We start from the raw sequence: 8093 nt of genomic DNA, 5'->3' as shown, positions 1-8093 counted from the left end.
GAAATGTACTATATGAATACTCCATACATTTTTTTTCCAGCACTGATAATCAAACACTAGATAAGGAGGCCTTATCTAGTCAGTCAAGTACCAAATTACTCTTTCCCCCACTGCTGCCCTTCCTAAGAGACACAAAGATGTCTATCGATCTCTCCAGAAATCTGAAAGGAATCCAACAAATAACAGATTATTACCTATGTGGTCCCACTATCAAACTATAGAGCAGTTCCACTATTAAAATTGTAGGGAGCAGTTAATGAGACTATGAGGAAAGCATGGTCCCACATGCAGTAATACACATCTAGTAGAGTCTTCCATTCATCTGTCAATTGTTTTCCCAAGATTAGCATTAAAAAACACAACCCCAAACACATTTGACCCTCAAACCACCCACACACACAAAAATCGGTCTTTGTTCATTCTCAGATGCCAGGATGTCCCAAGAGTGACAAAGGTGGGAGTCGATCCCCCCACAGCCTTTTCTTCAACCATCCCATCAACTGCTCTTCATTTCTTGAACTACCTTCCTTTTCCAAAGAGGTAATACTCAGGTCGGTCAGAAAGGCTTTCTGAGAAGACTGGCTTGGATTTCTGGGTCTGTTCCAGTCGATTCAAGATGAATTGGCTTGTATCAATGAAGTGCTCAATGCAGTTCACGAAACAGGCCTCAGCCCGACTGTCCAACTTTGGCCCAGGCTTGTCCATGCACTTTTCCCAACAAAGTTCCGTCATCTGGTGCACCAGCTGCTGGAAGCGCTGCTTCTGAGTCTCTACCTCGGTGAAATGCTGCAGCTGAGGGTCGACCGAGCCCAAACCCGCTGCGGAGGAAGACGAGGAGGACTCCATCCCAATGCGGCCACGCGTGCCGAGACGAACTCCGCACCGACTCACCGGCCTTCACGTGTCTCCGCGGCCCTCTAGGATTTTTATTAAGGCAGCTCGAGCAGACTAAGGTATTCCCTTACCTTCATCACCCAACATCAGTGTCTTTTTATGGGTAAAAAGATGCCTTCCTGATTCTTGTCTTTACATCCCAAATTATTTCACTAACTTTGCAACCAATCTTCCTGGCTTTTGTTCTTTACCACTGTGAGTCATCTTCCAGACTCCCACCAGAATAACCTCATATAACAATGTTTCCATCTTGTCACTTCCCCGCTGGGTAAGAACTGGAGCCATTGAAGAATGGTTCCCAGACACTTACCATATTACATTCAAACCCCTCAGCCTGGCATTAGAGGCCCACTGAGACAGAGCCTCCTGCAAACCTTTTCAATATTTATTTCCAAGTACTCCCTTGTTTTGGCTCCAAAGCCAATTACTGTTTCCCAGATAATATGTATGCATTAATCGGCCATGCCTTTTCTTATGCTGTTTCTTCTGCCAGCTAGGGCCAGAAAATCCTGTCAAAATCTGTTCCACCCTCCAAGGAGTAATCCAAAACCTACTTCTGGGATTTGGGTTACTCTCGCCAGAGATTCTCTCTCCTGGGAATCACAACTCTTCATCCTATATCGTCCAGGATTACAGTTATGTGTCTAAGGATAGCATACCCACAAAGGCACTAACAACCACCAAGAGGCAGAGACAGTGTATCTCCTTTATCATGTTCATTCTTCATAGGTAATAATTAAGAATCAATTTCTTCTTAGGTGCAAAGTGGCTGCTAGTCACTGCTACCACTTTGCACATGACTCTCCAGTTTCATTTTCCTTTTAAGAAGATTCCATGTTAAAACACTCTTCTTCTGTCTATCACTTCCCCTGCATGGAGATCATTCATTAGTTGCTCACATTGCAGAAGTAACCCCAAAAAACTTTGTGAATATAGAGTCTGTCCCAGAATAGGACCAATCCATCTAGTGCCTTCCAGGTTTTCATGTAATAACATAGGACAGAAGCAGGTTCTTAGAACTCACTCTTCATTCATTCAGTCAGCAAATATTTATTGAGCATATACTATGTACCAGACCTTGTCCTAGTGAATAAAGCACAGGCCCCATGTCCATGGGGCTTATTCTAGGGCAGGAGGTAGATACATACAGATAAATATATACATCAGGTGCATTCAGTGCTATGAAGAAATATAAAACAGGATAAGGGAACTGAGAATAATAGAAGAGACTGTTTTGTAGATAAAATGGTCAAGGAAGGCATCTCTGATGAAGCCCCATGGCAGCAGTGACTTTAGTCAAGTGAGGTAATGAACCTCATAGGATCTAGAGGAAGAGCATTTCACACAGAGAGACTGGTACGTGCAAGATCTGTGAGGTCAATGGCATGTTTGAAGGGGCAGCGTAATGAGCAGAGCAAGGGAGTGAGAGGATGGTGGGCAATGAGGTCAAGGGGCCAGTAAACACAGTACATATCCTGCCCCATCCCAAGTGGGAACAGCCATCACTTTTTTCAGGAAAAGGATCTAGTGTACTCAGTCTGGTTTCAACGAGGCCAGGTGGCTACCCATTTTAACATCTAACCTGAATCTCCCTGCTCTGTACATTTCAAATTCCTGGCTACTGGGAGTCTTCCATATGAGTATCAATTCTCTTTATCTGTTGAGTTTTTCTAGGAAGTCCAACTGGATGGATTATATTTATTTCTTGTTACACCACCCTTGGTAAATGGCTAAAACGAACAGACCCATGCTTATCTGGTCCTCTGCCAGGAAACAGGGCAAGGTAGTCATCATAAATGTGGGCTTTGGAGCTAAACAGACTCATTACTAATCCCTTCTTTGTCATTTACTGTGAAGTTACCTGATTGTCTAAACCTCTGTTTCTCCATGTAGAAGATGAGGGTAATAACAATACCTCACAAGATTGCTATGAACATTACATGAGATAATGAATATAACTTACGGAGCACAATGCCTGGAATATGGACACACTTGTTAAACTGTGAGTATGTGTGTATGTAATTTACATTTAAAACTGCTAAATTTAAAACTGAAATTAGGGACTTCCCTGGTGGTTAAGAATTCACCTGCCAATGCAGAGGACACGGGTTTGAGCCCTGATCTGGGAAGATCCCACATGCCACAGAGCAACTAAGCCCGTGAGCCACAACTACTGAGCCTGCACTCTAGAGCGCACAAGCCACAACTACTGAAGCCCGTGTGCCCCAACTACTGAAGCCTGCGTGCCTAGAGCCCATGCTCTGCAACAAGAGAAGCCACCACAATGAGAGGCCTGCTCACTGCAACGAAGAGTAGCTCCCACTCACTGCAACTAGAGAAAGCCCACATGCAGCAACGAAGACCCAATGCAGCCAAATATTAATTAATTAGTTCATTAAAAATAAATAAATTTAAAAAATAAAAATAAAAAAAAATTTTAATTAATTAATTAATTAAATAAAACTGAAATTATTTCTATTCTCTAAAATAAAATCAGTCAGATGGTATGTTCAGTGCAACAACTTCAGAGGTAAGGGTTTTTCTAATTTTTCCATGATGGTTATTAATATAAAGAGTTTCTTTGGGAAGTTCTCATCTAGAACACAAATGCACTGAACTTTCCCCAATATCTTTTAAAATTATTTTGGTTATAAGTAATAAAGACCTAAAAAGCAAGGGCTTAGACACACGGGGATCATTTCTCTTGTGTAACACTGTCTAAAATTAGGCAGTCCAAAACTGGCACAGTGGCTCCATGATGTTATTAATGTGCCATCTTCCTTCTATCTTTCAGCTCCATTATCCTTAGTTCATTAAATCAAGTCTCATTGTTGCAAAATGGCTGCTCAGTACCAGCCATCAGGTCCAAGTTCCAGATGGGAATGAGGGTGTAGAGTAGGACAAAAGCCATATGAGTTAATCCACCATTTAAGAAGCTTTCCTGGAATCCCCACCAAAAACTTTCACTTCTATTTCATTAGCCAGAATTTAGTCACCTCTCTTTATATGAGAGGCTATGAAATACAGGTTTGAGCTGGTTACATTGCAGCCCTCAAGAAAATCAGGGCTCCTTGGTAAGGAAAAAAACAAAATGAAGGTGAACATTGGGTAGGCAACCAGCAGATTTGGCCTCAACCTCCATACAATTGTTTTTTAATATGATATATGTACATAATTTTACAATTCTTTGGTTAAGAGGGTGGTCTCAAGAATGTCTACAATCCCTTAAGAAAAGAAATATATTTTATGTCATCAAATCAGGACATCATTTGCTTAAATCCCCAAATAGACATTACTTTAAGTGTTTCTCAAAAGCCTTTTAAAAAGTTATGTAATTTACTAAAATAGCCTTTTCCCTATTTTCATCTTCAGTTTATTCAGATTTTCCTGTCACATATACTGAACTTCTTTTACATATAATGTATTGGATTTGTTTTTTGTACCACAAGTTCATACCACACTCTAGCTTCAATTTTATTTGACTATAAGAGATCCGCTTGTCTGGGGTAGAGGTTTTGGGGAGAAGAGTGGGTTACACACACATCCAAGGTTGTAATACTTTTGAAGAGTATAAAATTCAGGAGAAATTTAACACTGACTTCTACAGCACTTAACTGGACACAAACTGAATATGGCGCTATGATGCAAACAGAAGTGTTTTTAAATTTGTCATTGGATATCATGATCACAGTGAAATTTCTAAAGCTGATGGACTAAAGAATGTGAGTTTGAGAAAAGGAGCTAGAAACCTCATGACCAAAGTGATCTGTCAACTTCTGTGCTGTGGTACTTGGGCACAATTCTATAGTTACACTTCAGGTAGCAGATGTACTGACCAATTAACGGGAGCTTAATTCAGCCATGAAGGGTGAGGTTGCCCAAACCAGCACCTCCCCTTGATATAGGTGGGCTCTAATGAGGGCTGAAAGCCAGTGGTCCAGAACAGACCCACTCCTGAAACCCAATCTAGGAGGCTTTACAACTGGTGTCAATCCATCCATTCATTTATTCATTCATTATTACTTACTGCCTGGCACTGTGCTCTCTTCTCAGAATACAGAGTGAACAAGGCAGTGCCAGCCTTCCTGGAGCTTACAGGGGTATCCAGTGCTGTGTCAGGTACTTAGGACAGAGGCTATTGGGGGGTTAAGCCAATGAGGGCCATAAGGAGGAAGTGACTTGTAAGCTGGATAATGAAGAGGTGTCATCCAGATTTGTAGGCGGGGTGAGCATAGGAAGAACAGTGATCCTCGTGATTAAGGAGGATAGGAAAGACCTTACTGTACGTTCTTGTTAATAATTAAGTTGCTCAAAAAACAGTTATCAAGAGTCTGCCATACACCAGGCACTGAGCTAGGTGCTAAAAATACAAATATAACAAAAGATGGTAAGATGGCACTCTTTTGCCTCAGCTTCTGCTAAGGCACCAAAGCCAAAATCAACAAAAGAAATGACAAAGACTCCCGTATTCTGAAGGAAAATTCTAGAAGACCTACGTAAGAATTGCAGAGGAAGGTGCTGGAAACATTTTTTTTTAAGATTTTGTTTTCGATGTAGACCAATTTTAAAGTCTTTATTGAATTTGTTACAATATTGCTTCTGTTTTATGTTTTGGTTTTCTGGCCGCGAGGCATGTGGGATCTTAGCTCCCCAGCCAGGGATGGAACTCACACCCCCTGCATTGGAAGGCGAAGTCTTAACCACTGGACCACCAGGGAAGCCCCTGGAAACTGATTTTGAAGCCCTTAGTCCTTGAGGATATAAAAGGGTAGAGGCTGAAGGGGCTGAGAGAGACAATTTCTTTGGAGAAAACTGGAGGACTGTCATATTTCTGAACCACCAGAAATCCACACAGTCTGGGGGGAGGAGAGGCGGGGAGGAAAGACAAGGGTGACCCCCTCACTTCAAGTCAGTGAGAGTGGCTGGAGGACACTGCTCAGAAAGTGTGAAGTAGGTTCCCTGGAGATTCCTGTCCGATTCCTGCCTGAGAAAGGCAAATAGTGAGAGGCTTTCGCCGGGGAAGACAGTCACACCAGGACTTAACTGCATGTCCACAGACCACAGGTCTATTTTCCTGCAACTTAGCATCCTTCATAAAAGGAGCCTGGAGAAATGCAAATCAACACTACAATGAGGTAGTGTCACCCCACCCTGGTCAGAATGGCCATCATCAAAAAGACTACAAATAATAAATGCTGGAGAAGGTGTGGAGAAAAAGGAACCCTTCTACGCTGTTGGTGGGCATGTAAGTTGGTGTAGCCACTGTGGAGAACAGTATGGAGGTTCCTTAAAAAACTAAAAATAGAACTACCATATGATCCTGCAGTCCCATTCCTGGGCATATATCTGGAGAAAACTATAATTCGAAAAGATACATGCACCCAAATGTTCATTGCAGCACTATTTACAACAGACAAGATATGGAAGCAACCTAAATGTCCATCAACAGAGGAATGGATAAAGAATATGTTGTGTATATATATGCACACACACACACATACACATACACATATATACAGTGGAATATTACTCAGCCATAAAAAAGAATGAAATAATGCTATTTGCGACAACATGGATGGACCTAGAGATTATCACACAAAATGAAGTAAGCCTGGCAGAGAAAGCTATCATATGATATCACTTATATGTGGAATCTAAAAAAAAAAAGATACAAATGAACTTATTTACAAAACAGAAATAGACTCACAGACATAGAAAACAAACTTACGGTTACCAAAGGGAAAGGGATAAATTAGGAGTTTGGGATTAACATATACATACTAGTATATACAAAATAGATAAGCAACAAGGACCTACTGTGTAGCACAGCGAACTATACTCAGTATTTTGTAATAACCTATAAGGGAAAAGTATCTGAACAAAGAATAGATTATAATATAGGTTACTGAATCACTGTGCTGTACACCTGAAACTAACATGACATTGTAAATTAACTATACTTCAAACAAAAAATAAAAGTAAAATAAAATAAAGGAGCCTGCCCAACAGGGGCTTCCTGCCCAGCACAAAGAGGCCGGGGATGGGGGGAGAGCAGGGAGGGGAGGAGAGACATCCATTAAGTTACTTGCCAAGTGCAAGTAACTCAGCCCCATCCTTTCTTCTGTTCTTCCTCACTCTCAGCGACCCCCTCCGACCTGGAGGGGGAGAAGCTGCCTGTGGGGAGGACAGAGGAGGACAGGAACCAAGTAGGAAAAAGTGAAGCTAACCTCACGGCCCACCACCCTTAGGAAACATTCTAGTATTAACCCTAGACTATCCTGCAACTGAAAGGGACACAAGTGTCGTCTAAATTATGGATCTGAGGTTTCATTCAGGAGACTGGGCCCAAAGCAAGCCTTCACATGGTTTTAAAGAGACAGTGAGAGAAAAGAATAAAGCTGCTTTCCATGGGTCCCTAGTCAGCTCTGGCCTTTCAACATAACAGTTGCACAAAGATGCATGACACACAGCCTTGCCTTCAGGAAGCACACAATGTCCAACAGGAGAAAGAGGTTTAAAGCAATCATAACCCAACAGGCTAAAGTTAGAGCTACGATCGTGGGGCATATGGAATGGAGAAAAAAAGGAAGATATAAGGAAGGTTTCAATATTTTGTAGATGTTGAAGTAGGGTTGTCAGACAAAATACAGGCCCTCTGGTTAAATGTGAATTTTAGGTAAACGATAAATAAATTTTTTTAGTATAAGTTATGTCCCATGCAATATTTTTATTTGCTAAATCTGGTAAGGCTATGCTCATGGGACAGAGATTGGCCCTGGGATCCCTCTTATTTTATTTATTTATTTTGTGTGTGTGTGTGCGGTATGCGGGCCTCTCACTGCTGTGGCCTCTCCCGTTGCGGAGCACAGGCTCCGGACGCACAGGCTCAGCGGCCATGGCTCACGGGCCCAGCCGCTCCGCGGCATGTGGGATCTTCCCGGACTGGGGCACGAACCTGCGTCCCCTGCAACGGCAGGTGGACTCTCAACCACTGCGCCACCAGGGAAGCCCCAAGGGATCCCTCTAATTGATGTAACCTGTTCTCCTCGTTGCTCTTGTCCATCCTGGATGCTGGGTTCTATACACATGCCTGTCACACCTGGACCACATCATACCCACCACTCATCTACTGTTATATTTATAACTACTTCACAGAGAAATTGTGAAGATCCCAATGAGGTCATCTCAGTATCTTCTCT

The 8093-nt window shown here is 42.2% G+C and overlaps 1 pseudogene; it reads right to left on the bottom strand.

The window, feature by feature from the left end:
* Positions 1-337: 337 nt before the first annotated feature.
* Positions 338-846, bottom strand: LOC113612198 (mitochondrial import inner membrane translocase subunit Tim8 A pseudogene; annotated as a pseudogene).
* Positions 847-8093: the final 7247 nt, after the last annotated feature.

Source organism: Aethalodelphis obliquidens, unplaced genomic scaffold (assembly GCF_003676395.1).
Source record: "Aethalodelphis obliquidens isolate GAN/ISIS:26980383/991018 unplaced genomic scaffold, ASM367639v1 scaffold73, whole genome shotgun sequence".
Taxonomy (NCBI): domain Eukaryota; kingdom Metazoa; phylum Chordata; class Mammalia; order Artiodactyla; family Delphinidae; genus Aethalodelphis; species Aethalodelphis obliquidens.
The sequence above is the reverse complement of the archived record's forward strand: the minus strand, read 5'-3'. Positions and strand labels throughout refer to the sequence as shown.